Source organism: Aplidium turbinatum, chromosome 2 (genome assembly GCF_918807975.1).
Source record: "Aplidium turbinatum chromosome 2, kaAplTurb1.1, whole genome shotgun sequence".
Lineage (NCBI taxonomy): Eukaryota > Metazoa > Chordata > Ascidiacea > Aplousobranchia > Polyclinidae > Aplidium > Aplidium turbinatum.
Window position 1 is genome coordinate 49641742 of NC_137473.1, and position 24588 is coordinate 49666329.

Sequence of the window (24588 nt, forward strand, 5' to 3'; positions counted from 1 at the left end):
TGAACAACGTAAAGAGGTAGTTTTAGCTGAATATCGATCAGAGTTGGGCTCCCGGCGTAGTTCTAAGAAGGGCTCTTCTAGCCATTCCAGAAATGAACATCAATCGCAGTTTAATTTACATAACCTTTTCCAGACGCCTGTTCAATCTGTAAGTGGACCAGTACAATCCACATGTTTTCAAACTGTTTCAGGAGGTCTCGGGGCTGCAGCTCAGGATCTTCCAAAGGATCTAAAACCAAAGCCTGCGAATTTTAGCCGAACTCTTCCCCCAGAGCGTACAGGTCACGGGGCCGCCATTAGCAGTAATGCTTTGCCCCCTTCACAGTTTTCTGCGCCGCTAGTTTTTGATCGCCCAGCTACACGTAATTTGGGTGGTTGTGAGAGGCGTATCGCTTCTCCTGATTTTAACGTGTGTGAGGATCGTGATCGGGCTGTGCATGTGACTGAGCCCACTCAGCTCCTTAAGGGATATAGCTTGTCTTCTCCCACTAAATCGAGTTCTCAACAACAGGATTGCTTTTTTGAATACCAAAATAGTAGGACGTTTTTCGATAAGGCGGCCTTGATTGGTTACGATGGTAATAATATGCCATTTATCTTCTTTAAAAATCGTGTTAAGGCCTTAATGGCAGCTTCTCCCTTTAAAGGAACTCGTTTGACTTTGTTACAAGCAGCTTGTGTTAGAACAGCTGCGCAAACGATTGCTAATTTGGTTTCCGACACTCCTGGCTTGTCAGAGGAAGACAGAATAGAAATGTCGTTAGCTCGCTTGTCCCAGCGTTTTGGGGTTCGTGGAGGTCTTTTCGCCGAACCGGAAATTAGAAAGTATCGCTATGGTAGCAAATTGACTTCGATCTTTTCCAGTGATTTGAAAGAGTTTAAAGATGAATTGTCGCAGTGTCTGATTTACGCGCAAGCTTATGGTCAGCGTGACAAATTGGAAGGACGTTTTGTTTTGGATTTAGCTAAGCGACTCCCGTTTGACGCTAAGCAGCGTTATCTTGACTTTTTAAGTGATCAGTATGAGTATGGTGGCACTGATGAGCCTACTTTTCAGAGTTTGTTTGAATTTGTAGTACGGGAGGAAACGCGCAAGTCGACTGATTTTAGCATTATGCTAATGGGCGATTCTGGTGAGTCGCAGCAATTTAAAAAGTTTGGCAAAGGAAAATTGCCTTCTTGTCCGGTTAGGCAGACGTCGGTAAAACCCCATCATAATGTGATTTCAGAGAGTTCGCAGTACTCGACTGCTGTTGGCGCACCGCGCGGTGGTGTGGCCAGACGTAGTGACATACCGGCATGTTTTTATTGTTTGTCACGTGGTCAAGTTGAATATCATTTTTTGTCTAATTGTAAAAAATTTTTGCCCTTGACACCTAAAGATCGGAGAGATGTTATTGTGAAAGCTGGCAAATGCTTGAATTGTTTGCGCCAGCATATGGTTAGGGATTGCGTTCATGCAAATAACTGTCGTAAGTGTGGGCCTAACAACGATAGGAAACACTATTTTCTTCTGCATGATTTTTATGTGACGTCACGTGATTCTCTGGATTCGATTGGCAAAGGTGATGCTGGTGCCAGAGTTCCTGTGCGTAATGTTAAGATTGGAAATGTTAAAGCAGCCTTTAATCGCGTTACTGCTGCTCGTGTTTTGAATCCAATGACTGGCAAATCGAAGTTGGTGTATTGTCAGCATGATCCTGGTTCGCAGTTGACTTTTGTTTCGAGTGATTTGGTCTGCGAACTTGACGTTAAACCGTATGACAAAGCGTCGTTTAAAACGGATACTCTGGCTGGTCAGAAACCTACTTGTGCTGACCTTGTTAAACTCAACATTCAGTCGTTAGAGACGAATGAACTGTTTTGTGATATAACTTCGGTGGTTAACCCAGCTTGGGCTGACAATGTTAAAACTTTACCACATAAGCAGGATTTAAGTAGTTTCCATCATTTTCATGACGTGAATATGTTTCATTTGAATGATTGTAGTACTGTAGATGTACTGATTAGAAACGACAACGCTTATTTGATGTGTGCTAAAAAAGAGCGTGTTGGTGAGAATCGTAGTGAACCACATGCTTTGCTCACTCCTTTCGGTTGGTTGGCTTGTGGTGGTAAGTCACCCTTAGATGAAAGCGTTGCTATTAACGTGTGCAAAGTGCAAACGTCTTCAGAGTCGGATGTCATCTCTAGCTTTCAGCGTAAAATTGAATCTCGTGATATGGAAATAGCAGACCTGAATAAAGTCATTCAGGATTTGACCTTGCAAAATGAAACCTGTGAATTGTCTCGCAATGATATTTTGGCTAGAGAACTTGTTGAACCGAATATTGAGTTGAAAAATGGTCGATTTGAGATACTTGTTCCGTTGAAGGAAGATATTGATCTACCTAACAATTTTGTGTTGGCGTCAGATAGAGCTGCTGCTTTAAGGAAGAAAGCTTTAAAACAACCTGAACTTCGTGATTTCCTTACTGACACCATGAAGGATCTTAAATCTAATGGCTATAGGCTATTGAGCGTGCTGGTGAAGCAGAAAATGTAAAGGGATTTGAATGGTATTTACCTTACTTTGTTACGTCACAATTAAAAAAGCGCATTGTTTACGATGGAAAGTCTGAATTTCGAGGAACTTGTGTTAATGATGTAATGTTTTCTGGTCCTGATTTGTTAAACTCTCTGGCAGATCTCTTGGCTAGATTGCGGCTTGGCAGATTTGGTTTCGTGGCCGATATGACCAAGTACTTTTTTCACATTTTGGACTCTTCAATACGTAAGCCCAATTTCATTGAACTGCTTACGTACACAGGCAGTGCTGTTCGGATCGTGAACGAACGTCCTTTAGTACCTATGAGTGACGACCCTAGGGATTTTACTGTCATCACCCCTGCCTCACTTTTGACCCCATACTTAGACCCATACTGTGCTGTTGGGCAACCACATGATCGTGACCAACTAAGAAGGGATTATCGGTTCAATTTGTCACTTTCTCAGCAGTTTTGGAGTAAATGGATCGATTTTTACTTGCCAGGTCTTCAGGGCCGAAAAAAATGGCTAAAAATGGCCGAGAATTTGGAGCCTGGTCAACTTGTAGTGGTGGGTTCTCTCCAGGACAGTGGTAAACGTGGGAAGTATCAACTTGGGAGGGTGCATGAGGTGGTCCCACAAATTAGGAAAGGGAAGCCTGTGGTTCGTAGAGCCAAAGTTGCCGTCTGCAACTATGATGAGAGTACGAGGAAAGTGAAAGTAGACTACGTGTTGAGGGATATTTCGTGCCTCGTCCCCGTAAAGAACACTTAAGTGTTAAGGTTTGAGCCTGGTTTTGTCTGCGGTGGCCGACACTTGTCTGAGCCCAGAACAGTCGGTTATTATCGCAACTATTGTAGGCTATATAGCGTCATTTTAGCGTGTACCTATGGTACCAATTTCATGTATCGTCGTGTTTACTCTTATTGTTGTTTATTCTTTGCATGCCCTTTGTATTTACGTGTTAACATAAACGTGAGTGATTCAAAAATTTGTGTATCGTGTGTTTTATTCATTGGCTCACGATTGTCCTTAAATTCTGTTATGTATTTTAGTTTATTTGCATTGAAACGATGTACTTTGTTTTCGTTTCCTTCAGGTCTTCTCTTTTGCTTAATATTCATCCGCCTGCTTTTGTTAATTGGCACTTCTGGTTTTGGGCTTACTTTGCAGGTTTCACACTATATCTTGGTTGTGCAATTTTATAATAAAACAGAATTCCAGTATGACTCTGATTAAATGAGCTAAAAACACAACAGAGTTATTTGGCGACGAGGATGGGATGCTGAACGTCTGAACGAGAAACTTACAGTGGTACGCAGAAGTGTTCAGTTTTAGTCCCTACGAGTTTTACTTTCTACAAGTTTTAGTTTTTTTTAAATTATTTACAATATGGACAAGGTGGTGGAATTAATGCAGTCGCAGCTAGAACATAAGCGACAACAAATGCAGCAACAAGAAGAACAGGCGCGACAACAAATGCAACAGCAAGAACGTCATCATGAAAAACAACTGAAGGAGTTAATTTCAGCCCTCAAAATTCCATGCGAATCAGAAAACCAAAATCGATTATCTCAAGCTATTCCAAAATTTTGTGAGTTTGATTCAACTTTAGAACTTTGGACTGATTATTGGTCACGTTTTTGCACATTTGTAAAAGCACAGTCCGTTCCTGATGATAAGAAGGCTCAAGTTTTCCTCACTAACCAGTCAGCCAGCATCTACAAGATGATCCTCAATCTGGCCGCACAAGAGTCTACAGCAAAGCCAATCAATGAACTTACAATGGAGGAAATTTCGAATTACATGAAGGCACAGTTCGACCCTAAGCGCTTCGTTATTCGTGAACGATTTCGCTTCTGGAGCAACTTAAAGCGAAAACCAGGTGAGACTGTTCCAGAACTGGGTGCACGAATAAGGCAAGCCGCTGCCACGTGCGATTTTTCTTCTATTACTAATCCTTTAGATGAAGCTTTGCGTACTTGTTTTATGTGCTCGGTAGGAAACGAAGCAGTTCTTAAAGCTCTCTTTAAAATTAAACCTGACGATCTTACTTTTTCACGTGCTCTTGAAATAGCCATAGAAACTGAAGACGCTGCAAAAGTGGCTAAGGAGACGGTGTTTGGCACTGAACCGTCGGTGGTACATAAAGTTAAAGGCACCGATAGACGATATTCTTTCAAGAAAGCTACAGTGGCCAGTGCTAATGCGAACAAGCAAAGTAAGTGCTATCGATGTGGTAACTCTAATCACCTTGCTAACAACTGCAGATTTAAAAATGCGGTCTGTCATTTCTGTAAACTTACAGGGCATGTACAATCCGCATGTCGTAAAAAAGCCGCACAAGTTCATTCTTCTAAGGTCAACTGCATACAGGAGGTAAATACTGTTCATAATTCGTCGAGTAAAGTTCCTAAACTCGAGGTTCGAATTTTTATTAAGTCTTTTCCCGTCTTAATTGAACTTGATACAGCTACAGGGGGGAATTTCATCTCTTCTGAAGTTTGGTCGCAGCTAGGCAACCCTATCTTGCAGACTCCGCAGCTACGTTTTCAGTCGGCAAGTATGCACTCGATGCCTATTATTGGATCTTTCACTGCCGAAGCGAGCTGCAACAAATCGGGAAAGACGACCACAGTTCAATTTATGGTATGTGAAATCCCTAACCTTAACTTATTAGGACGTGATGCTATTCAAGCACTAGATATTTCGGTAGATAAGTTCTTTTCTTCATCTTTACATGCTATTCATCGTCACAACGACATAGATTTTAACTTGCAAAAATCATGTTCCGAGTTATGTGACCAATACGAAGACTTATTTAAACCTGAGTTAGGTTGTCTTCAGGATTACGAATTAGAGATTGAGTTTAACTCTGATTGTAAACCAGTGTTTTCAAAGCCCAGACCAGTGCCTTTCGACATTCAAGAAGACTTAGCTCTTGCCTATGACGCCGGCATAGAAAAAGGTATCTGGACACCTGTACAATTTTGCGACTGGGGAACTCCTGTAGTACCAGTTCGCAAGGCTTCTACCGAAGGTAAGAAATCCAAATTAAGAGTTTGTGGTGACTATTCCTCGACGGTTAATCCACAACTTAAAACTCACAGGCACCCTTTGCCTCTTCCAGAGGATTTAATGCGTAAACTAGTGGGTGGCCACGGATTCACTAAGATTGACCTGGCAGATGCTTATAACCAGATTAGGTTAGGCCCAAAGAGTCGAAAAATATTGGCATTAAGTACACATAGAGGGGTTTTATTGCAAAATGTTATGCCGTTTGGCATCTCATCTGCCCCAGGTCATTTCCAAAAGATAATGGATGATTTAACTAGTGACCTTCCAGGTGTAGCAGTGTACCTGGATGACATTTTGATAAGTGGAGCTACAGCGGAAGAGCATTTCCAGAACTTTAAACGACTACTCGATCGTTTATCTTCGAAAGGTCTTAGATGTAGGAAGGAAAAATGTAGATTTGCCCAGGCAAATGTCGAGTACTTAGGTCATGTTCTTTCTAAACAGGGGATTTCAAAGGGTCCTAAAGTCGATGCAGTACTGAACATGCCTGCTCCTTCCAATGCTGGTACCTTACGTTCTTTTCTGGGGTCGGTTCAATTTTATTCTAAGTTTATGCCCCCAGATTTTTCTACGGTAGCGCAACCTTTATATCATTTAACCAAGAGTGGCGTTCCTTGGAGCTGGAAACATAAAGAAAAATGCGCTTTTGCAAAATTAAAAACGTTTCTTTCCGCAGAAGATGTTCTCGTACACTTTAACCCGTTGCTTCCTTTAGGAATTGCGTGCGACGCATCAAGCGTGGGCATTGGCGCCACACTGTTTCACCGCTCCCCGGACGGAAGCGAGAGGCCAATAGCAAATGTGTCGAAAATCTTGACGAAGGCTCAAAGAAACTACAGCCAAATCCAAAAGGAGGCTTTGTCTATCATCTTCGCTTTGAAGAAATTTTATCAGTACCTCTACGGTAGGAATTTTATTTTGGTAACGGACCATAAGCCTTTACTTTCACTTTTTGGTCCAGATAAACCTACCCCTTCGCTGGCGGCTAACCGGTTAGCACGCTGGGCGTTGTTTTTGAGTCAATTTAGTTATACTATAGAGTATCGCAAAACAACGCATCACCAAAATGCTGACGCCTTAAGCCGTCTTCCGTCCAATGATGACGCAATTTTTGATGGGGAGGAAAGTGCAGATGATGTTGATATTGTCTGCGCAATTGATACGTTGGATTCGCAGGTTAGTCATTCCGATTCTTCTACTTTGCGCAAGGAAACTTCCAAGGATCCAGTCTTGTCTAAAATCATTCGCTTTACACAAGAAGGATGGCCTACGAAATCAAATGCTAACGATCCAATCGAACAGTTTAGAAGAGTTGCTGATTCTCTAACAACATGTTATGGTTGTTTATTATATGGTTCTAGAGTAGTTATTCCTTTTAAACTCCGCATTGATATTCTTTCTCTTTTACACGAAGGTCATTTCGGCATGCAGCGAATGAAACAGCTGGCCAGGACAGCAGTCTACTGGCCCAATATCGATGCGGACATTGTCGACCTCTGCCGAACATGTACTACATGTGGTGAGCATCAAGCTGCACCAAGCAAGGCTCCTATCCACCCATGGATAGCTCCAGAGAAGCCTTGGAGTCGAATTCATGTCGATCACGCTATTAACTTTTTAGGTTCCAATTGGCTTATTGTTACCGATGCTTATAGTAAGTATCCTTCTATTCACCCAACTTCTTCCGTATCGACGTCTGCTACTATTGATCTTTTAGAGCAGGATTTTGCCCATTTTGGATACCCCCACTCCATTGTCTCAGACAATGCGACTACGTTTTCTTCAAAAGACTTCAAGAATTATTGTAAAGCTAGGGGTATAGTCCACATCACTGGAGCACCATACCATCCAGCTACGAATGGTGCTGCCGAGCGTTTGGTGCGCACTTTCAAACAGGCGTTGAGAAAATCGTCGTTACCGCCTAAAAGTGCGACCACTCAATTCTTAATGCAGTTTCGCCGTACGCCTAATGCCAGTGGTTACTCTCCCAGTGAGTTATTAAACCACCGACAACTACGTACTAAATTAGATATTTTACTTCCTTCCTCAGCTCAGATCACGAAACCATCGACGAGTCCTTCGCCTCGGAAACAAAACCGGAAAACAATTAACTTCGATGTTGGTGATCCTTGTTATGCTTTATACTTTGGTTCCAGGCAAAGCCGAAGCCCTCGGTGGGTTCCTGCCGTCGTGGTGAAGCGACACGGGAGTCGTAGTTTGCAGGTTCGAGTGGACCCTCGAGGTCCAATATGGAGACGCCATATCAACCAGCTACGTCCGCGTTACATCTCGCCGGAAGACGGGGACCCAGGGGAGACTACTTTCACGTCGTCATCTACAGCTGACGAGTTTCCAGTTCCATCGACGCCGATTGCGACCGAGGATTCATCGACGCCGACTAGGACCGAGGATTCATCGACGCCGATTGCGACCGAGGATTCATCGACGCCGATTGCGACCGAGGATTCATCGACGCCGATTGCGACCGAGGATTCATCGACGCCGATAGCGACCGACGATCCATCATCGTCATCGCATCAAGAACAAACATTAAGGCGATCAAAGAGAATACGCCAACCACCTCTTCGTTATGGGTGGTCATAAATTTTATTGGGGAGGTGTTATGTATTTTAGTTTATTTGCATTGAAACGATGTACTTTGTTTTCGTTTCCCTCAGGTCTTCTCTTTTGCTTAATATTCATCCGCCTGCTTTTGTTAATTGGCACTTCTCGTTTTGGGCTTACTTTGCAGGTTTCACACTATATCTTGGTTGTGCAATTTTATAATAAAACAGAATTCCAGTATGACTCTGATTGAATGAGCTAAAAACACAACAAATTCCTTTTTAGTTATTCCATGTTAGACTCATAACTAGGGGTCGCTATGTTACGGCTAATCTCTATACAAATCAAACGTCATATAAAACCGTTCAGGTCTACTGAATCTTACGTCATGGAATTTTTCCTAAAAATGAGCCAAAATTGCACCATCGTTCGTAAGACTTGTGTCAAACCTGTTTAAACATAAAATATTGGATCACCACCTTTGAACACCTGTTTGAATTGCGTGACAATGTCTTTCACTATTACGTCACACCCAGCTAGAAAGCTACGTATATTACACGTTGATTTTTGGTTGATTTTAGGTAGCATGGTATCTTAGGTAGAATTCAGGTGTTATTAAGGAGTCTTTGTACACCAACTAAAATTCACTTGTTTAAAAAACATTATTTTAGAGACATGTTTTCGCTATCATTCACTATGACTAGTGTGTAAATCTGATTCAAGAAGTTTTATCAGCGATTTTTTTGTGAATAAAATTCTTGTAAAAATAACACGTGTTTCCCACGTATATTATACGTGTTCAACATCTTATGGTTATTTGACCAATTTTTAAGATATATAAGGTGAAACCACACCGAAAAGAGGGAATACAAAACAGAAAAAAAATCTTTATCCGAGCAGAAGGATGTTTTACCAGAATTTTTTGTATGTTGATTACATGTTGTTTCCACGTATATTACACGTTTACATCTGTTGAAAATTAGCACGTGTTTTCCACGTATATTAAACGTGTTAAAACTCTTTCGTTCATTTGGGGAATTTTTAATCTATGTTAAGTAAAACTAGGCTCCAAGAACGGTATACAAAACAAAAGGAATTATACACACAAGTAGAAGGGTGTCTACCCCGCTCTCCTGCATTTTCGTGATGTAGATTACGTGTTTTTTGTAGATGTCTATTACACGTTCTTATTACGTTATGTAAAAAGGAAACTTCGTGACTTTCATAGTCGCAAATTAAAGTGATCCTTTAACGATAGTTTTTAATGTAAGTTTAAGTGGTCTTGCTTATTGATATTAAACGATTAGCCTACAATTAAACAGTAAAAAAATGTCTGCTCCTAAAACTTATTGAGGATTACTTGTATTTGTAGAAGTTTCTTTGTAGAAGTGTATTTGTAGAAGTCTTTCACTACAGCCAGTTTACCAGATATGAAGTTTTGGATAAAAAAGAAACGCGGAAACATTGAATAACAATTATTTGTTACAGGGTTGCCATATTGGACAATTTATCGCCAAAATCCAGAAATCTGGCGATTTTTGAAGACGTTTAGCTTTAAATTAGTTCGATTTGGCTCTTTTTTGGGAAATTTTGAGAACCGATTTGGCTAAATTAATTGCTTTTGGTGATTAATAAATATGTTAAAACGTGCTTGAATGTCTGGGAAGATTGAAAGTGGAACTGCCTAGACTCCAGGCTCGATTAAAATAGACTCATCTGTTCCAGAGAGAGAGCGAGAAACATCTTGTTTTGTCTGTTGCGAAAAATAGTATACGGTACAAATATAAACCGATACAAATATATTCAACAACAGACAAGAAAATGAATTTCCGTAGTTTTGTTTCGAAGTCGAAAGTGTATTTTTCATCAGTTGAGGGACTGAGTTAAACATTCAACCAAAAGACTTGAAATCATTGTAATGTGTAAATTTGGCGATTTTCTCTGCGTTTTTTTGATTTTGTGACAAAACTACAAAAGTTTAGCTACAGAATTATTTTGGATCTGGCAACTCTGATTAGTTGGTTTAACTCGCTTGTGATAAGGATTATGTAGATTCAAAAATCTTTCTGGTTTGCAGCGTGGTTAGTAATGTGATTCACCTTAGTAGTATTGTAAAGCTCCATCTTAAATAAAATGTCGAATCTACGACGCTGGTGATCTGGAGATGTACCATAGATATTTTCGAGTAATAACATGTTTTGTGTAGGCTAAACTAACAGTTCAAAGTGGTGCTTGGGTTGTACTAAAATGTGTAGGCAGGACATGTCATGGTAGGGCGTAACAATGAATGGCATGGTATGCCCTGCGTGCACATTTTAGTACAATTTACTCCAGAGTATAATGAGGCCATGCCTGCAAGAGGTCAATATCGACTAAAATCCTATATCAGTATGTCACCAGAATAGCTAGTGTACCTTGTATATACTTGTATATCATGTAGGCTACCGTAGGGACTGTTTTAAGCCAATGTTGCTAACAGACCAACATCTCAGTCAGTCTGGCCTCATCACATACTTGTGACACTTCCTACCCAGATTTTGCACCAAAAAGACCTCATACCATAATGTGGTTGCCAAAGAACCACACCTAAGGGACTTGCACCAAAATGTCTCAATTCTATTAGGCCAAGACGTAATCGATAGTTAAAAATTGTTGAAAAACTGTTTTTAATCTGTTTAATTTAGAAATATTTTTACTCTTGTAATGGATAATCGTAATGAAAAGTGTAGACTTTACCAAAGAAGGTGGATAGCAAACAAATGTGCATGTAAAGCCAAACGGCGACGTTTTGATGAACAGAAACAGCAGCACAGTGAGCACACAAATGAAATTCAAGGTATCAGTAACCAAAACCGTAATCGCTCAGTGTCATGAAATCGCAAAATACACAGTTGTTGAATTTACAAGGAAAATACTGTTCAAGTTGTACCAAGTTCATGGACATTTATAGAAAAGGTGAGCACCATTAATATTAAGTTCATTGACGACATTGGTGAATTGTTTGAAAAATGATTTTATCCAGTTTGTGTCTTTGTTCAACAACATAGTAAAACCAATCCCACTTTTTGACAGGTGTTGATCTAATGATCTTGTGCATTTTTAAGCCAGTAGGCTAAAGTATACCAAATTTGCTTAACCTGGTTTATAAATGGCATATTGCTATTCCTATTTACTTTGCAGACTACCGTACCAACTTAGGTCAATGTTATTGGCCACCATTTGGAGCAAGCAATCATGTTAAAAAATGCTCATTTGTGGATAAGGCGAAATGTACAATTGTACATTGTGTATAGGCTATGCAATAAGAGTCCTTGGTTATAATGGTAAGAAATGCTATATTTTTATATTGCTACAAATTTTATGTTTATTGCAAGAAGAGCGTTTTGTAGTCAATTTCTTTATGGCAAGTATTGATAACTTTTGCATGAAGTGAATTACACTGGTCTACAAAAAAGAATTTTTTTGGGAGTGGCTATTTGACCAGCTCCGGTCTTTTAATCTGAAACACTGTTGGACCGGTCATGACGTTTTTCTTTATCTCATTCAAAGCAAAAGGCAAAAGGAGAAGAAAAAGTGCCTATGTAACATCTAAATTTGATTGTTTTATTGAACTGAGTCAGTGGTGCGTGCGATCTTTCTCGGGCTGGTATCCTCAGCGTTGTGATTTCTATACTACCCAGAAGCATTTAATTTTAAACTAAAATTGCCTGCTAAAAAACACTGCTTAAAAGTTAACTGAACATTGATGAAACCATTTTTTTAAAAGAAGTATTGTCACTTTTTACAGCCACCAAACTAACTTGTTGAGAGCAAAAATGTAATGTGTCATTCGGCAAACACCGGTCACAATGTCACATCCTCTTATGACGAACGGAAACTTACCCAAAGAAATTCTCAAATTCCAGCAAATTAAAAATATTAAAAAAAAGGGGGCGATCAGTTTAAACCCGTATCAACGTATAGTTACTCTGGGATCCGCGTAAAGCAGATACGAAAGCATCAATAAATTTGAAAAAAAATGGGAATACTATAATATTAACGACGACCTTTTAGAGTAGATGTTAATTCAAACAGAAAAAGAAAATGAGAAAAGATACATTGCCTGGAAATTCAATGATTAAAAAAGTATGACAAAGTCCAATTTTAAACTCTTCTGTTGCATATCACGATTTCGTGTATTGAACCCTCTTCAGTATCATACAACTTTATCAACAGCATGGTACAGTAAAATTTACAGCAGTTCACTTAAGATTAAAAAATGACTAAATTAAAAATAATCTAACTTTATTACTTATATTTGAAAAAGCAAAAAAAAGCTACTCGAATTAAAAATTGACCACAAAAATGCAGCAACCTAACGATTGAGTCAAAATTTAGTTTAAAAAAAAAACAAAAAAATGCTTACGGGTAGTATCGAACTCATACCCTCATGAACACCAGTCTGAGAAGCATCGTACACGCCACTCGCTCAGGTAAACAAAATTGTTGAATTTAGAAGTTATATTATATATATAGGAACTTTTTTCTTTTCCTCTCATCTTTTGCTTTGAAAGAGAAAAAGAAAAAAGAATACGTCATGACCGGTCAAATAGTGTTTCAGATTAAAAGACCGGAGCCGGTCAAATAGCCAATGCCATTTTTTTGCTCCATGAACTTTGAAAACTGATTTAGAGTAACTTTTGGGTGCTGAATTCCAATCTGACCTCAGATTTATCCTATCACGTCAGGTTTGTGAGATATGATAACAACAAATTGTTACTTTTGTCAAAAGTGGAAGATTTGGCGTTGCGTTTACCACCAATATGTGCAGTGCTATAATGAAAGTTTAATGTTAGACTGGCCAAAACAGCCTAAATAAGGTTACTGGAGCATTGACATTTGACATAGGCCTGCTTAAATCTTTGTGGTTTCATGCAAAACATTGACGGGGGAGGGAGTCAGTTATACTTTTAGCCTCCCTTTTAGCTTGTTATTACTGCCTTGTTAATAATGTTGCTTAGAAAACAAGTTAGTATCAAAATTGTAGTTGGTGGGTGTATTTCAGCTACTTATGCACCGCATGGCCTGGATATAGCACAATCGTCATCGTCATGTGAGCGTCTGGGGCCGAGGGTCTATCCTTTTACCACCCCAGATTCATGATGTTCCCGGACTACACTGGAAGGCTACCAGAGAGCAGCCAGTCTTTGGTTTCATCATCCATGACATGCAGACCTTCCACTTCGTTAGGTGGCTTGAAGATGGAGTAGCACAATGTGCGTGTGCAATAAACGCAACGTCTAATCTACCACTTTTGACAAAAGTAATAATTTGCCGTTATCATATCTCACAAACCTGACGTGATAGGATAAATTTGAGGTAAGATTCGGATTCAGCACCCCAAAATTACTCTTAATCAGTTTTCAAAGTTCATAGAGCAAAAATCGTGTAGATCATTGTTATTGATAACTAGGGCCCGCAAAAGTCAATAAAGTCAGAATTTTTTAAGGACCTCGTCTGTACACAAATCAAAGAATAAAGTTGTTTTAAGCACCTAGGGGACTGTTTCTAACAAGTTTATTGGTCAAACTTGACAATAAAGTCAAAATTTTCAATAAAGTCAAAGTTTGTCAAATTATGGCTTTTAACAAACTTTTTTGTGTTTCTTGAGAGTAATTTTTGTCAAAATCCTCGTAGACGCATAGTCTTGTAAATCAGGAACTGTGACACAATTAAGCCATATGAACCCATGAAAGCAGGAAATATGTCACAATGCCTTTTTGGATCAACAGCAACTGTTATCACAAATTGTCCATTAGAGTGGTTCAAAAAAATACAATTTTCTCGGAATCTTCCTCCACAAGGCTTAAAATGTGCCATTTCCCCATAGAAGTGCCCTTGCAAAAAATTAGACTGATTGGAAGTCGTTTAAAGGTCAATCAGATTTTCACTTTTTTACCACACTCTGCCTATGCCAAACCCTATCGCACACAGGCCGATATTGTGTACAAGAATTACAGAGGGGGAAATGCCCGCTATCACCTTGAAAACCACAGCAGAGAATGAGCTAGACTTCTATATGATGCAGAATTAAACTTAGTGTGTATGTAAACAGATTTATTAACTTAACACCCAACAAAGCAAAAATCTTATTTCCATACTAAACTATCGGCAATTCGGCATCTACCATTATTATTGAAAAACACTCGAAACCGGCAGTAGTCTCATCAGTCATCACTTCAATCATTTTCATGAGACTCAGAAACAGTACCAGTACCTACTGCAGTTAGTAAGCATCCACAGGAAAAGGTTTCCGGTGCCAACCAAAGCAACCCTTAATCTCAACAAAGCCTGAAATGAGACTGTGACGAAAACAGTGGCCGAATGTCATATCTGATTTAACACCACAGTCCTTGATGCTAACATTGTATTTTAATTCATTTATCGTGATATGGATGTCTCTTTGTGATAAAAGCAAATTGTATTATGCTTAAACTTATTTAACCTGTCAAAATAATTGAAGTGATGACTGATGAGACTACTGCCGGTTTCAAGTGTTTTTCAATAAAAATGGTAGATGCCGAATTGCCGATAGTTTAGTATGAAAATAAGATTTTTGCTTTGTTGGGTGTTAAGTTAATAAATCTGTTTACATACACACTAAGTTTAATTCTGCATCATATAGAAGTCTAGCTCATTCTCTGCTGTGGTTTTCAAAACAATAGCGGGCATTTCCCTCTCTGTAAGTCTTGCACACAATATCGGCCTGTGTGCGATAGGGTTTGACATAGGCAGAATGTGGTAAAAAAGTGAAAATCTGATTGACCTTTAAACGACTTCCAATCAGTTTAATTTTTTGCAAGGGCACTTCTATGGGGAAATGGCACATTTTAAGCCTTGTGGAGGAAGATTCCGAGAAAATTGTGTTTTTTTGAACCACTCTATTGTCCATTGTTTAAGTTATTCATTGTTACGTATTTAAATAGTTCTTATAAAACACGTCTTCTTCACAAACGTGGTCTTTTCGAAGATCAACAGTTTGGATTTTAGAAATAGCTTACTGACATTTTGTAATACAAAAATGCCCAAGCAAGCTAAATCGTCTTCTGCAAAAGTTAGTCAGATTTGGCGAGATTTTCCTGCTGAATTTAATGCAACTCCCGGGGGTGATTTAAGGTAAATTTTTGCGAGTTTATAGTGAATTGAGATAAAAAGTATTTTGTTGAAAGTGACAGAAAAAGTAAACGCTATTAAGCTGGATTGGAGCGACAACAAGCATTGCAATAAAGGCAACTTTTATTGAACAAGTCCCTTTTATTGAACACGTTTAGGTCTGAAATCGACAAAATGTTATGTTTGGGTAACTGGTATCAATTCAAGAAAGAACTGTGGCCAGTGTGGCCTCTACAAATTTCGTTAGGTCAAAATAAAGTCAAAATTTGATAAAAATAAAGTTAAAAAAAAAATTTTAGGTCAAAATAAAAATGGCCTTATTGGTAACCTATATTATTTAGTTTAGCCTAAATGTTTATATTTCAGATAACTATAAAATTGCTTTAGCTATGTCGGAGAAAGAAGAATACACTTCGAACTTGGAAGAAGAGGATCAGATCATCAGAAAGCGTACAAAGAGAAGAGTAGAAGTCCTAAGTTCTTCTGATTGGGTAGGTTGATAATAAACAATTGTTAAAGTAGTTTAGAAAAATTTATTTATGAAATTATAAATTTAATGTAGTTCTATAATCTATATTTATGGATTTACAGTCACTAAACTAAGATATCAACAGTCTGTTTCCCCTATTAGGGTTCGTCAGTAAATACCTCCCGACGAACCCTCATAAGGGGAAACAGACTGATTGCGATCTAACTTTAGTGATTGTAAATCTATAAGTATTGTTCAAACCTGTCTTGTGTTATTACCCAAAAATTTTAAGCTACACAGTTCCATATATGTAGAGAGTGATCAACGTAGGTAGCACAGATGATACTGGCTGAGGGAGAGACTCTAAGAACAATTCCGTGACAGCACATGTACAGTACAATCTCACAGTACACCCATTGTTCGACCATATAACTGTGCGTAAGCATTAATTGGTTTTGCGTCTCTCCATCAGTGAGTCTCAACTGAACTGTGCTACCTAGTACCTACGTTAATCACTTGAAATGTCATAGACTAGCTCGGCTGTCTTATATGTATATAGAACACTACTTTGCAGTCAGTGTTGGACCTATTTCAGTCCGGATTGCTTTTTTTTCTCTTGAGACTTTATTTTATTAACCTCTATTATTAATCATGAAACCCCGTTTGACAACTGTTTTTTTTTTCTCGCTAAGACATTATGGTACATAGCCTCTATTATAAGCTAATTTCTTTCAATATACATATGCCCTTCTGGGATTTTAGAAATCTCCGAAAAGGCTGTCTCCGAAATGGATTCTCCCAATAGTACCAGGCCGATTTTTTAATGCTAGGTACTACACAGAAAACATGTTCGTTGTAGTTGAAATTTACGGTAAACTTTTCATTTTTTGTTTAGATAGTGATGATGATGAAGAACATCAGACAAAGAAAGAGGCTTGCATTGAACACTTCATTTTCCTTACCGATACCGCCGCAATAGACATCAGCCACATTATATTCCCTTTGACAACAATTTCAAATCTGTAGAGTGCCAACCTTTAGCTGTTGACATCAATTGTGAGCGCTCCTTATTTTATGTTATATTGTTTGATTGAAATACAACTACTGCTAAATAGCTAAAGAGATGTATTGTACTCTTAGTCAGTTTTGTACTCTAATGTACTCTTGTACTCTAATACACCAAAGTATATCAAATTCATTTATTCTTTCGGCATGATACATCATAAACATACTTTGCCTAATGTTTTTAAAGATAAAAAGAAAGATTAATGAATACCTTTTCTTTTTCAGAATATTGGCTTACACTCAACAAAGACGGAAAACTATCCTAACTTCTTGGTGCAAGCACAGACTTTTTTTTTAATTCCCAAAGGATCTACACAGGTAAGGATAACAACGTTTATCAGCGATTAAAGAGTTGCCATTTACGCCTATTTATTTATTTGATTAACGCATTGTTATCTTCCCGAGTAGCCTACACTGTTTGCACTGTTCTGTTTTTCAGAAACACAAGAAAAATGAAAAGAAAATCATGTCGGAACAGGACCAACTCTGTGAGCCGGACGAGGGAAGTGAGCCAATTTGCAGCAAGATCTGGTCCTGCTGACCTGACATTCCAACCTCGTGTAGACTGGCTCGTCTCTATGCCGACGACATTACCATCACGTCCTCACTCACAAACACTAATACTTGAGTAGTTTTCGCATTACAAATAAATGTTCTTTGATACCGGTATGTAGTTTTTGAAGTTGAATACGTAGATAGTTGCAGTTGACAAGGACGATCTATACTGCTATTGATAAAAATAATGGCACACAATACGCATAAGTTTTATAGATAACAAATACACATGTATTAGATTGTTGATTTCAGATACGCGGAAATTAGGTAAATGTGGGTGTAAAAACATGTAAAATCCACCACCAAATGTACGTGTAATACACGTGAAATAGTGTCGACACATATACGTGTATTACACGTTAAAATTAACGTATAATACACGACCCAAGATACGTAGAATCTACGATTCTACGTGTATTAGTGTTGTAAGATACGTGGAAATTGAGTAGAATGCGGGTGGAATCCACCACCAAATACACGTGGAAAACACGTGTATTAGTGTAGTCAGATACGCGGAAATTGAGTAGAATGCGGGTGTAAAACACGTGAAATCCACCACCAAATATACGTGGAAAACACGTGTATTAGTCTTGTCAGATACGCGGAAATTAGGTGGAATGCGGGTGTAAAACACGTAAAATCCACCACCAAATATACGTGGAAAACACGTGTATTAGTGTTGTCAGATACGCGGAAATTAGGTGGAATGCGGGTGTAAAACACGTAAAATCCACCACCAAATATACGTGTAATACACGTGAAATAGTGTCGACACATATGCGTGTATTATACGTTAAAATTAACGTATAATACACGACCCAAGGTACGTAGAATCTACGTGTAATACACGTGAAATTTCTAGCTGGGCAGTACTGCGTACGCGAGTTTGAGATATTGCAAATCATTCTGGTTATTCGTAAAATTGTTGCTTGAAGTTAGTCGCAAATTTAACTGTTTTGCTTAGTGCTGTTAGCTGGACAAAATTTCCGTCTTTTATCCAAGTAATCTGTTCTGTAGTGACAAGTTTTACTGGTGTACGGCGTTGCATCCCATTTTCGACAGCCAGGTAGCTAATTTTACAGAAATACAATTTGGAATAGACGTTTCAAAGGAGTGTTTCTTTTTCGGTCATTACATGCAGACGAACGGATTCGGGAATCTTATGTTACAATTTTCCCACGAAGAGATTATGGTTTAGGCTACCGCTGTGACCAGTTTTACATTAGCTAAATCAATAAACAGCATGATTGAACAGTAGCTTCGAAATCGAAATGAAACATATGAGGTTTTGTAGGAAAATGAATCAAGACCAGCTAGGAAAACATGAGCAATATCGGGTAATAACACAAAGTACACAAATACGAGGTTACACGTAGATACATGTAGTTACATGTAGATTACCATTTAACAAGGTAATTTTATAAAGTTTTTTAAACAAAGCAAGGTGTTTGCTTTTCATACATTCATCCAATTCAGTCCACAATTTAGTACCCCGATGTGCAAAAAGATTGTGTGCCACGGATTTGTTTATTTGTGGCAGAAAATACTTCATTTTATTTAATTGTCGAGTGTTGTGCGAGTAAATATTATCAAGTTTTATAAAACGATCTTGCAATACAGGTGGTAAATTATTATTGGAAACTTTATGCATAAATTTGGCAATTTCGAGTTTGTAAATATCTTCACGTTGTAAAATATTCAAAGATTTGTGTCACGATTTCTTTCTATCTCTTACCAGGAAAAAGACTTGGAAAGGTTCAATGACGTAGTTTAATGGGTCAAACCGAAAAGCAGTCAATTAAATGTCGAATAATTCTACTAGTGAAATGATAATCTGACTTCTTGAAGAACTTTAACGAACGGCTTCTCAAATAACTCTAATTTCGAACACAATTTATATCAGCACCAATTCTCATCTAGCCTACTTGTATTCAATTACTTCAAGTCTCAATCACCAATAATTTCTGCATCAACTACCAATCCACAACTCATAGCACAACTCTCATAATCAACTCATAATAATCACCATAATAATCATTACACAAACTACACCACTATTGAGAGTTGGTTGTTCAGTCCAGTAACTTCGAGAAGGTTACGTAAGGTTACATCATAAAGAACCATTGTTCTATCAAGCAGCATTTAAATGTAAACAACAGAAGTCTCTAGAAGCCATCGCGAGGCATTGCACCTTGATTGTGACAATTTGTATAAGTTAGTGACGTGACTGAATTTGTAGCCTACTTCTAGTGATTTCGCGAATAATATTATTGTGTCTGACGTCTACTTCCTTGATTAGCGTTTTACTTGCAGTACCCCATATAGTAATACCGTATTGAACACGACTATATACTAAACTATAATATAACATGAGCAATGTTTCTTCTAATAGGCTACATAGTTACGAAGGCGATAAAAAATTCTAGAATATCGAGCCAACTGCAGCGACAAATGTTTAATGTGTGACGACCAGGTTAGATTTTCATCGACATGGATTTCCAGATACTTAGGCCTAACTGTTTTAACTCTTTCTATCACTATTTGGTTTATACACAACCTGAAATTAGTTTCAACAGTACGTTTTGGCACTTTGTTTATTAAAATGTGGCTTGTTTTAGAATAGTTTAAAGAGAGTTTATTTCTTCGTAGCTTAGCATCAATTTTATGTAGTTCAGAATTGGTTTCTGTTTGTAAAGAATCCAAGTCTTCACCACAAAAAGCTAGATATGTGTCGTCCGCAAAAAGCACGTTTGAAAATTTAGACATTAAAGGAAGATCGTTAATATACATTAGGAAGAGAAGAGGTTACAATGTTGAACTTTGAGGGACTCCACAAAGGATTTTTTGCATGCTTGAAGCAGAATTAGACAGTTTGGTATATTGGTATCGATTGGTAAGGTAACTTAGGTCAAGAACAGTGCCACGTATTCCGTAGCAGTGTTGAAGTTTATTTATCAATAAGTTATGGTCAACTATGTCAAACACTTTTGACAAGTCAAGAAATATGCAACAGGTATACAAATTTTGGTTCACATTGTTTAACAGATCGTCATACAGCGTGCTTATTGCCATTACAGTGGATGAATTTTGACGAAATCCAAATTGTTGAGCACTCAAAAGGTGGAATTTTTCTAGATAGGCCTATGTGTAAATTCTAATGTGGAGAAGCTTTTCAAAAATTTTACTAAAAGGAGATAGCAGTGATATTGGTCGATAGTTTGTGGAATTATGCGGATTACCTTTTTTATAAACCGGAATAACCTCAGCAATTTTTAAGGCATCAGGGAACACCCCAGTAGTGATGCACAAATTAAATAGTTTACTTAGGAAGAATGAGATTACAGGATTGGCATATTTTATAAATTTAATTTCACAGTCAGATTTCTTTGTTGACTTTTTGTCTTTCAAATTAGTGATTAAGTTATGTATTTCGTCTGGACTTGCGGGATCAAGAAAAAGAGAGGTTTTGACACTGGATGGAGCCGAAGTTATATTATGCTGGTCTTTTGATTGTTTAATTGTTTTTGCCATATTTGGCCCGATGTTAACAAAAAAATTGTTTAATTCCTCTGCTATGTCTTTTGGAGATGTCAGAGGTTTGCCGTTTGTAGCAATTACTTTAGAGGGCATTGTTTTTTTTTTTCTTTTGTATACTGGATAATTCATAAATACTTTTCCATATTTTGTTGGAATCGTTTTTGTTTTCTGTTAGGGTGCTGTGATAATATTTACGTTTAGCAGCCTCGATAGTAGGCCTACGGTTAAGTGGATTGGTCAGGACATTCATCCATCACCAGGTCAGGGATTTGCGGTCTAAAATGATGAAATTTTTTTGGAGTTGGAGTGGAGTTTGGTTTCATGGAGTAGGAATCTCAAAAATCACACTCCGCTCAACACTCAAATAAAAACAACTGAACTGAAGAAAAGCCCAATTTAGTGAGAAAACCCAATACTTGGCAACTCTGATTTAAGCAATTTACAGTGTTGCCATACCTCGCCAATTCAATTTTTCTTCAGCATATCGCAAATTTCACAAGCGCAGCTTCATTTTCACCAGCAGTTCCTCTACGCAAATCGGTTGTGAAGACACTTCTGAAAAATCTAAAATGACCTCTACAAAAATAAAACAAAGCTCTAAAAAAGGTCTTCACGTTGTTCTAATGTAATTTTTTCTATCTATTTTATTTTTTCTGTTCCGAATATACTTCATTCTCAAGTTTTTCCACCTTATTTATCCATTTCTACAATTTTATGAATCCTGTTTTTCGTATTGCAAGAGTTGGACGTCAACGAATGTCTCACAACAGATGAAAGAAGTTTTATCTTGCTCTCCAAAGAAACGAAAAAGTTTTTTCACTTAGTTTTCAACCAACTTGTTGATGAACTTTAACATGTAAAATAATAAAGGGCTTTTGCCTTTTCTGTTACCAATCCTGCCAAATTTCCAGTAAGGGTCAAGTTTTTTTTGCTCCAACATACCATCTAAAAGTATGCGAAACTGCCAAGAGTACGCTTTGAAATAAGTTTCTTAATTGAGGAAAAAGATTTCCACGTACAATCAAACCTCTGCTCAAATTTGATCAATTTTGTTTTGGCAACTCTATTTTATTAAAGAAAGTTGCCATTTGCCAATTTGAAATTCAGATATGTTTGCATTGTTGCATTTATAAGGTCGTAGAAATGGAAACTATCAACAGCTCATTCAACTATTCTTAATTATGTTTTGCATATCAAGCAACAAAAACACTAAACTTCACACCAAAAACATGAATCTGTTCCCTTTTTTCGTCTGCTGCTTTTGGTAACTGGTTGTCAGATGGGAAACTTTGTCACTAACCCAATTTAATGAAGTTGTTAAGAAGAAAAATTTGGAATCAAAGAAATTTTCAGATTCTAAAAAGTGGCACAACAGCTAGAAGAAAATGTAAAAATGAAATTTTATTTGAAGCTGATTTGCTGTGATGAAGTGCTGGTGCAGTATGTTGCCACTAGGCTGGTGTTTCCAATACAATGGAACATACAAACAGGTTGAATTAAATTTCAAAATAATGTATAGTAATGATTGACAGTGGCGGCTCGTGACCTTTGGTGATGGGGGTGCTGCAAATGTTGATGGTAAGTATGACGTCATAATGTGACACGAACAGTCGAGCGCCGAAGGCGCGAGCTTCCTAGGGGGGTCTGGGGGCATGCCCCCCCAGAAAATTTTGCACATTTATATGCTCTAAAATGCCATTGCTGGTGTTTTCAGGACAAAAAATAAAAATTTTGAGCAGTTGAAAATGTGGACTTTGAGAACTTTGAAACAAAAAAATTGCTTTTTCTGAAAGGTTGGTACAAAATAGGAAATCTGAAGTAGGCCTAATAGATGGGAACATTTTGCTCATAATATGATTATCAATCAATCATTTTATTTTTTGTCATTAACACGTCCGGGACGAAAAAGATACTCTTAACTACAATAGTCGATATAGACCTACCAGCACGTTAATGAATGGGAAAAGGTGGCAAAACCTTGAAAGGTTTAAAACGTTCCTGAATAGAAAATCATGTAGTAGGCTATGTCTGTAGTTAGCACGGCCACAAAACCCAAAAAGCAAACAGTAAAAAATAAAACAAAAACAAGCACAAATGTAGCAATGAATGACAACCTAATGAAAAGTGTTGTGGATTGAATTTGTCAGTTCCAAGATTGATGTGGATGAGCAATGAGCAGTAATCATAATAATTATAGGATGGAGAAAGAAAACCGAACATAAAAGAAACCCATCCTCACTCCTCAGGCAAAAGCTCGTTTCGATGTGGCCCAGGAGAGCAGGTGTTGAGCTCTTTCTATGGTCAGACTGCACATCACACAGTAACCTATGGTGATTAAGGTTTGAGATCCAGTTTAAATTATTGTTTCTTGTCCTGGTGGGTGAAGATGGAATGGATGAGCTGCTGGTAGATAAGATGATGATGTCCTGATGGTGTTGATGAAGCTCTCATCCCCTTTTGCGACGTGTCGTGTTGATTATGGAGTGTTGCGTTTGCTGTTAATATCTACAAACATAAAAGTACAGCACAAGCAGTCGACATTATTGTTAGGTAGGCCTAATCTTTTGTAAATTATTTCGGATTTCCACTAAAATCTTCACAAGAATGCAAGAAAGTCTTTCTACATTGTCTTTCTATTGTGTATCCGTTTTGTTTGCTTAAATTTTGTTTTAGATTGTGGACAAAAAGTGACTTTGTATCACTCTATCTAATTGAAGAAGGAAATTCGTTCCATGTTTTCGCACCTGTGAATTCTATTGAATGCTGAGTTACAAGCGTTTTTGAGAAGTATGGAATGTTTAGAGAATCATTATCATGGTTTCTTGTACACAGGCAGTGAACCTCTTTGACACATTTAAAACGGTTGGAGAAGCAATCTGGTAGTAAATTGTTGTGAAATTTAAACACGAAAACACTAATTTCCTGTTTGAACAATTGCTCAATTGATATCGGATCTTGCTACAACTACCATTGTTGGGACAAAAAATACGATGAATTCAAAGCAGATTTTTTCTCCTAATTTACAAGTAAAAAGGAAGTGTCCAACAGGAGATTGACAATCTAGCCTATATAGTATACATCATTGGTTAAAATTATTTGCAATATTATATCATATATATAATATGCATATAAGCACTGTTTTGTAAATAGTTACCAGTTTTAACAAATTAGATAGACATAGGCTATTATAGGCCTAACCCAAAACATGAAAAGATTAATTAATCAGTACGATACTTAACTTTAGGATGGCTTCTGAAGATTTGATTATGTGTGTCTGTGAATAAATAAATACAAAACTGTTGCCATTGATTGTTCAGACATTTCTTTTCCCAAATTGGTGTTTTGCATCGTTGACGAGTTGAACACTCCGTTTAGTGAGGGACTCAGTCAAGGCCATGGATGATCCAGCAAAGTTTTTCTTTCGCTGAAATACAAGATTTCTTGTGGTTTGTCTGACAAATTATTTTATGATGGGTTATTTTATTACTATGAATAACAAATAAACAAAAGACACAAAGTTCCTACAGTGCATGCTGCACATGCACTATGCAGGCTATAATTAGGGTGCATACAAAGGTAAACAGTGGGATAAACTACAAAACATAAGTTACTTACAAAAAACTGCTCCATGTCAACTAGAA

The 24588-nt window shown here is 37.8% G+C and overlaps 1 long non-coding RNA gene across 1 annotated transcript; it reads left to right on the plus strand.

The window, feature by feature from the left end:
• The first annotated feature begins 11466 nt into the window (after positions 1-11466).
• Positions 11467-17173, plus strand: LOC145765400 (uncharacterized). The gene is made up of 4 exons (XR_014288563.1): positions 11467-11492; positions 15688-15812; positions 16686-16846; positions 17081-17173. It is a non-coding gene; the product is annotated as an uncharacterized LOC145765400 (long non-coding RNA).
• Positions 17174-24588: the final 7415 nt, after the last annotated feature.